Source organism: Procambarus clarkii, chromosome 4 (assembly GCF_040958095.1).
Source record: "Procambarus clarkii isolate CNS0578487 chromosome 4, FALCON_Pclarkii_2.0, whole genome shotgun sequence".
Classification (NCBI taxonomy): domain Eukaryota; kingdom Metazoa; phylum Arthropoda; class Malacostraca; order Decapoda; family Cambaridae; genus Procambarus; species Procambarus clarkii.
Window position 1 is genome coordinate 10,562,064 of NC_091153.1, and position 7,475 is coordinate 10,569,538.

Sequence of the window (7,475 nt, forward strand, 5' to 3'; positions counted from 1 at the left end):
CCTCCCTCCCTCCCTCCTCCTCTCTCCTTTTTCTCCCCCTCCCTCCCTCCCTCCTCTCTCTCTTTTTCTCCCCCTCCCTCCCTCCCTCCTCCTCTCTCTTTTTCTCCCCCTCCCTCCCTCCCTCCTCCTCTCTCTTTTCTCCCCCTCCCTCCCTCCCTCCTCTCCTCTATTTTTCTCCCCCTCCCTCCCTCCCTCCTCCTCTCTCTTTCTCCCCTCCCTCCCTCCCTCCTCCTCTCTCTTTTTCTCCCCCTCCCTCCCCTCCCTCCCTCCTCCTCTCTTTTTCTCCCCCTCCCTCCCTCCCTCCTCCTCTCTCTTTTTCCCCCCCTCCCTCCCTCCCTCCTCCTCTCTCTTTTTCTCCCCCTCCCTCCCTCCCTCCTCCTCTCTCTTTTTCTCATCCTCCCTCCCTCCCTCCTCCTCTCTTTCTCCCCCTCCCTCCCTCCCTCCTCCTCTCTTTTTCTCCCCCTCCCTCCCTCCTCCTCTCTCTTTTTCTCCCCCTCCCTCCCTCCTCCTCTCTCTTTTCTCCCCCTCCCTCCCTCCTCCTCCTCTCTTTTTCTCCCCCTCCCTCCCTCCCTCCTCTCTCTTTCTCCCCCTCCCTCCCTCCCTCCCTCCCTCCTCCTCTCTCTCTCTCCCCCTCCCTCCCTTCCCCTCTCTCTCTCTTTCTCCCCCTACCTCCCTCCCCCTCTCTCTTTTTCTCCCCCTCATTCCCTCCTTCTCTCTTTTTCTCTCCCCCCTCCCTCCTCCTCTCTCTTTTTCTCCCCTCCCTCCCTCCTCCTCTCTCTTTTTCTCCCCCTCCCTCCCTCCTCCTCTCTTTTTCTCCCCCTCCCTCCCTCCTCCTCCTCTCTTTTTCTCCCCCTCCCTCCCTCCTCCTCCTCTCTTTTTCTCCCCCTCCCTCCCTCCCTCCTCTCTCTTTCTCCCCCTCCCTCCCTCCCTCCTCTCTCTTTCTCCCCTCCCTCCCTTCCCCTCTCTCTCTCTTTCTCCCCCTACCTCCCTCCCCCTCTCTCTTTTTCTCCCCCTCCCTCCCTCCTCCTCTCTCTTTTTCTCCCCCTCCCTCCCTCCTCCTCTCTCTTTTTCTCCCCCTCCCTCCCTCCCTCCTCCTCTCTCTTTTTCTCCCCCTCCCTCCCTCCCTCCTCCTCTCTCTTTTTCTCCCCCTCCCTCCCTCCCTCCTCCTCTCTCTTTTTCTCCCCCTCCCTCCCTCCCTCCTCCTCTCTCTTTTTCTCCCCCTCCCTCCCTCCTCCTCTCTCTTTTTCTCCCCCTCCCTCCCTCCTCTCTCTTTTTCTCCCCCTCCCTCCCTCCTCCTCTCTCTTTTTCTCCCCCACCCTCCCTCCTCCTCTCTCTTTTTCTCCCCCTCCCTTTTTCTCCCCCTCCCTCCCTCCTCCTCTCTCTCCCCCTCCCTCCCTCCCTCCTCCTCTCTTTCTCCCCCTCCCTCCCTCCTCCTCTCTCTTTCTCCCCCTCCCTCCCTCCTCCTCTCTCTTTCCCCCCCTCCTTCCCTCCTCCTCTCTCTTTCCCCCCCTCCTTCCCTCCTCCTCTCTCTTTCCCCCCCTCCTTCCCTCCTCCTCTCTCTTTCTCCCCCTCCCTCCCTCCCTCCTCTCTCTTTCTCCCCCTCCCTCCCTCCTCCTCTCTCTTTCTCCCCCTCCCTCCCTCCTTCCTCTCTCTTTCTCCCCCTCCCTTCCTCCCTCTCTCTTTTTCTCCCCCTCCCTCCCTCCCTCTCTCTCTTTTTCTCCCCCTCCCTCCCTCCCTCTCTCTCTTTTTCTCCCCCTCCCTCCCTTCCTCTCTCTCTTTTTCTCCCCCTCCCTCCCTTCCTCCCTCTCTCTTTTTCTCCCCCTCCCTTCCTCTCTCTTTTTCTCCCCCTCCCTCCCTTCCTCCCTCTCTTTTTTTCTCCCCTTCCTTCCTCACTCCCTCTTTTTATCCCCCTCCCTCTTTCTCTGAGAGAGTGAGTCCTAAGGATCTTCACTGGTATTATTCTGCATTTTTGTCAATTTTTTGGCGACCACAATGCTTATACAGTACTTATCATATTACTTGTGTTTTTCTGTCTTGAATATTGTTAGTAACTCATCACCCCATTTACCCCCTAGCAGTATTCAAGACAGGAAAGTACAAGTGATTTGATAAGCAGGAGCATTGTAGTGGCATCTCTGGATTTGAAGGTTCTCATAATCCATGCTATCATTTTCTGGTTGATGCTACATTTGCTTATTTATACTCACTAAATTTTGTGTGAGCATAAGCCTAATCAACATGTAGATGGAGTCTTTAACATCAAAATGTTGGACAGTGTAATGTTTCTGGAATGCTAAGCCAGTTGATTAGATTGGACAAGACCGCATGATAAGATAATGTGCTCCTTATAAATAATTTAAATATATACAATATTGTACTGTACTGTACTTGCATCAAGTGACTAAAGAAGGGTTAGTGACTAAAGAAGGGTTAATATTTGAAGTACAGCCTATATTATAGTCAGATAATTTCCATTATTTATCAAAAGGGTTAAATACATACACATTACACATCACTAGATGTTTTGCTAAGCACTTACAAGCCTACCATGCAGGGTAGGCGTGACACAATGTCATTGAGAAAATTGACTGGAATACCGAGATAACTTGAATCTGCAACCAAGGCACTGCCAGCCATAAACTCTTACCACTGTACTACCCTGACATGACGGTACAGTGGTAGAGTTTGTGGCTGGCAGTGCCTTCAACACAGGTTCGAGTCACCTCAGAGCTCGAGTTGATTTTCTCATCAATATACAGTGTACTGTACATCACGTTAGTGTGATTTCTCCATGTATTTAATGATGTTATTAGTTCAAGAGCTGAAGGTAGACTGGTCCATATTCAGCAAGTAGCCCAATTATGTATTCGATACGACTTGTTTGCAGGATCTGCAAGATACTATACAGTATACAGTATTCATAAGAACAGGAGGGTGGGTGGTTAGTACTTACCTAACAGTGTCTACAAGGAAGTAAGGTTTAGTTCTTTATGTTCAGCCTACTAAGCTGCTGGTGGCTCCTATGCCACCAGTAGCTCAGTAGCAGCTCATCAGGAGAAAGTGCCAAGCCATTACAATTATATAGCACTTGGAAGAAATCAGGATAAGAATTGGGATGGGACGGGGGAAAGGAATGGTACCCAGCCACTTGGGTGGTTGGGGATTGAACACTGGCCTGCGTGAAGCGAGACCGTCGCTCTACCGTCCAGTCGAAGTGATTGGGCAAAACAGGCCGTTGCCTGCGTGCCGCGACCTGTGGCCCTGGACGCGCTTTGGGTTGACCCGGGTTCCCTTCGTCCCTGTTCTAGGGTTTGTCTCTCTTTCTCAATGCCATGTCCAATAGTTTAACTCTCCATGTACCAGTACCTCCATATGGTTATTTGTTCTCCCAGTCTATTTCCATGGTTGAAAGGTCCAATGCTTAATAGTCGAGTCCCATTCCGGTAGACAACAGAAGCTGCTATTATATTAATAGTTGTTATGTTTCTATCATATTCCTGTCTAGTTCTTCTGTTATTTAGTTGGGGTTATATATTACTACCAATGGTCCTCCCACTGTTATAGTGCCTATTATAAAGTCACAACCATTCACAGCCCAGGATAGCCAGCTCTTCATACCTGTAACTCCATCTCAAGAAGCAGCAGCAACAGCAGCAGCTTCACCCCCTCCAACTACTACTACTACTACTATTATGCTTTCCCTATTTCCTTATTACATAGGAATCCTGCAGAAACACTGCATTTATGATGCCTGATAATTTTTTTATGCCAGTACTATTACATTTGGGTTTTCTTCTTGTGACAAGTCTTCTTGAGACTTGTATTATTTGTAATCCCATCTATGTTTGAGAACATTACATTGAAGCTCGCGTTCTTCCATCCCTTCTCACTCTCTCTCCTTTGATGGCCACTCCACTGTATTGGAAGTTGTTCTGTGGGGAGGACTAACTGGATGGGGTTGTCCCCATGAGATAGTTTTCCAGTTCCCTTCTCCCTCCTTGTGCCCCTTCATTGTCTGCTACCATGATTCCCTCATCCCTGATCATGACCTTCTGAAGGAATACCATTTTTTAATCCATTACATTTCAATAGTCTGTTCCTCTTTGCTAAACTTCCTCATTTGAGAACACTTATCTTTATCAACTTGGAGCCTGAAAACTCTCCAAGTGGTGGTTGGTGCTTGATTCTTTGCTATTGTGGACAGGAAGTCTGTTCGTTTTAATAAGGTCCTCCCACCACCCTTCTCCAGGATGCAACCCACAGCAGCTGTTTAACTCATGGGATACCTTGTTTACCAGGTGAACAGAGGAATCAGGTGAAAGGAACAAATGCCTCTCCTCTCCCAGGAATTTAACTATAGTCTAATGAAACAATATGATTTTAATATGAGAATGTAAACGTTAAGTACATGTACTGTATAAAGGGAGCAGTTTTACAGTATACTATATATACTTCACAAAACACAAAACTTTACATAAACAAAAATATTTGACAAACATTGCACCAGTGTAACACTACACCAGTGTAGGCTACACCAGTGTGGCTTACACCAGTGTAGGCTTATTTATATGCTTATTTACTGTCTGAGCCATATCATGGCTCTGTAGCTCCAAGTGCTCACATCTTTACCAGTAAATATTTGCCAAGTGCCACACCCATATCTGTCTCCACCAGGCACCCACACCGGCTCCGGGGAGGGCGCCTGGTAAGGGGGGGGGGTGAAGGCAAGGAGGGGAGGAGGAACGAGTGGAGGGAAGGGGTAGGCTGTGGAGAAGGGAGAGGGGTGTGGTAAGGCACTGGGAGGGATAGGGAGGGAGGGAAGGAGTGTGACAGGGAGGGAAGGGGTAGGCTGTGGGGAAGGGATAGGCTGTGGGGAAGGGAGAAGGGGTGGTAAGGCACTGGGAGGGATAGGGAGGGAAGGAAGGAGTGTGACAGGGAGGGAAGGGGTAGGCTGTGGAGAAGGGAGAGGGGTGTGTGGTAAGGCACTGGGAGGGATAGGGAGGGAGGGAAGGAGTGTGACAGGGAGGGAAGGGGTAGGCTGTGGGGAAGGAATAGACTGTGGAGAAGGGAGAAGGGGTGGTAAGGCACTGGGAGGGATAGGGAGGGAAGGAAGGAGTGTGACAGGGAGGGAAGGGGTAGGCTGTGGAGAAGGGAGAGGGGTGTGGTAAGGCACTGGGAGGGATAGGGAGGGAGGGAAGGAGTGTGACAGGGAGGGAGGGAGCGGTGATGGTTCCCTCTAATTCTGGCACTTGCCTCACTCGGAGTTGCAATATATAGCATGCCGGGACAAATGTTTGCATTTTAGCCATCAGAATTGTAATACTGCACTTGTTACGAACATAAGGCCTGTGATGACTCACGTGTTATATGCGAAACAAAAACACCGCACAATATCAGGTGGAAAAAGTTGCTGGAAATAATGACTTGACAACCGCAACCCGCCCCGCCCCGCCCCACTTCTTCCGCCCATCAAGGAACACACTTTTTTTAATATTCACTATTGACATTCATGCAATGAAAACAAAATGAATAATATATTTTTAATCTTACAATATAAACCACACGAATCTGTAAGAAACACTTACCGGCTATATATGACCACAGCCTTGACCCACTAAATGGAATTAACTGCCCTTTCTCCCCTTCATATCAAGAAAGCTGTTAATAAACCATACATGACTAGCCCATGTCTCAATGGGGTCAAATGGTGTGACTTATCAATTCCACGTCGTAATTTGACGAATGCACGAGTGGCTGAGATAGGGAGAGCCCGGCGGGAGGGACGAGAAGCCGCCTCGGACCCGCTGCTGAGGTCATCACACCTACTGTATTCTACACCCTCCTGCCGCCACCCACCAACACAAACATCTACCTGCATTTCACTCCAAGACAACCGGTTTACAGTTAGCATCACTTGTACACATACACCTTTCTTACACATACACCTTTCATGCACATTAAGGCAATATTGATCACAGAGTGGGTGGGGCCGCGAGTGAAGTATCGAGACCAACCGCCGCCATGACTCGTCGTGTCATCTCTCATTCCTCGTCCCCGCAACACACACACACATATATACGTACTTCTCATGGCCTCTTACGTCTATTCAAAGATATATTCCGCAGATGGTTTCCCAAAATTCGTAAATAGTTACCGTATTTGGCTGTTATTGAGGAGCTGGACGACGACGTCTCCTCTTCTCGATCGTTTGACGGCTACTAGGCTCGCTCTTCCTACAAGGGAACAAGCTGTTAGTAATTGTCAATTATATTAGCATTTACAACATAATGCAAGCATATTCATATTCTAAACAAGTATCAGTCTTTATTATACTTTAATTGAAATGTTACGCTAACATAAATTTAATCATATACTGTAAAATATGGAAGATAAATATCAAATAACAGGACGGCCCTAGGGAGGAAGAACTGTCATTGAAATAGCCCAACGCGTTTTCTATGCTGTTCAGGGTAACTTTAATACTCGACCTTATTTACTTATCGATGATGTCACGATGTGTATTGAATTTTGTAACTAGCTCATCAAGATTGTAACTTGCTTAGCTAAATGAATTGTGGGGTTCAGTCCCTGAGCCCATTATGTGCCTCTGTAACCCTTTCCTCTACCGCCCACAGGAAGGGTATGGGGTGCATAATAAATGAACTAAACTAAAAAAACTTATTTACCAGGATTTACCTGAGGGCCACTAACACTCTAGTGGCTTCGATTAGGACAGGAAGCCGGCAGCTTGTCATAAGTTCCCCACCCCCCCATTTGTCCTGATGATTTTTTAAATCTGGATTTTAAACCAGCAGAGGTTTTGCATTTACGGCTTCGGCGGGAAGGCGGTTCCATGGGTTTATAACACTGTGGTTATAAACCCTGTGGCTATATATATATCTAGCAGACTTACAATGGTAAAGCCGTACAACTTTACCATTGTAATCATTGCTATCATCTTATATCATGGTTGTTCAAGTATGTTTATTGAGACAAGAAAATGGATTGAGTAGTTTAGGCTATTTCTACTATCCCCCCCCCCCTTTTAATTGTTGTTATATTGAACACATATGTTACTGCATTATATCTTGAAATAATCCTCAAATTATGATACACTGTACATGTTGATAACCCTCAAATTTTACTTTAATGTACCTACTAAACTTTGATAAATTTTCTAACAATGTACCTGTTAATTTTTTTTCAATTTTGCTAGAAATTACCTACTTAAAATTATCTGTTAGGTTAAGGATCTGCCTGAAATGCAATGCGTGTTAGTTTTTACAAGAATGTAAAAATATCAATGTTATATTGATCACCGCGATCATCTTTCATAAACCCAATGTACCTTCTTGTATATATAAATTATATATATATATATATATATATATATATATATATATATATATATATATATATATATATATATATATATATATATATATAGAAGGGGTATATATATATAGAAGGGGTTA

The 7,475-nt window shown here is 46.9% G+C and overlaps 1 protein-coding gene across 1 annotated transcript in view; it reads right to left on the bottom strand.

The window, feature by feature from the left end:
- LOC138369552 (spectrin alpha chain-like) overlaps positions 1-6,234 on the bottom strand; it is a gene marked incomplete at its 3' end in the record, with an annotated part of 31,234 nt that extends 25,000 nt beyond the window's left edge. The window contains 1 exon segment of the mRNA XM_069332971.1: positions 6,155-6,234.
- Between the last annotated feature and the right edge of the window lie 1,241 nt (positions 6,235-7,475).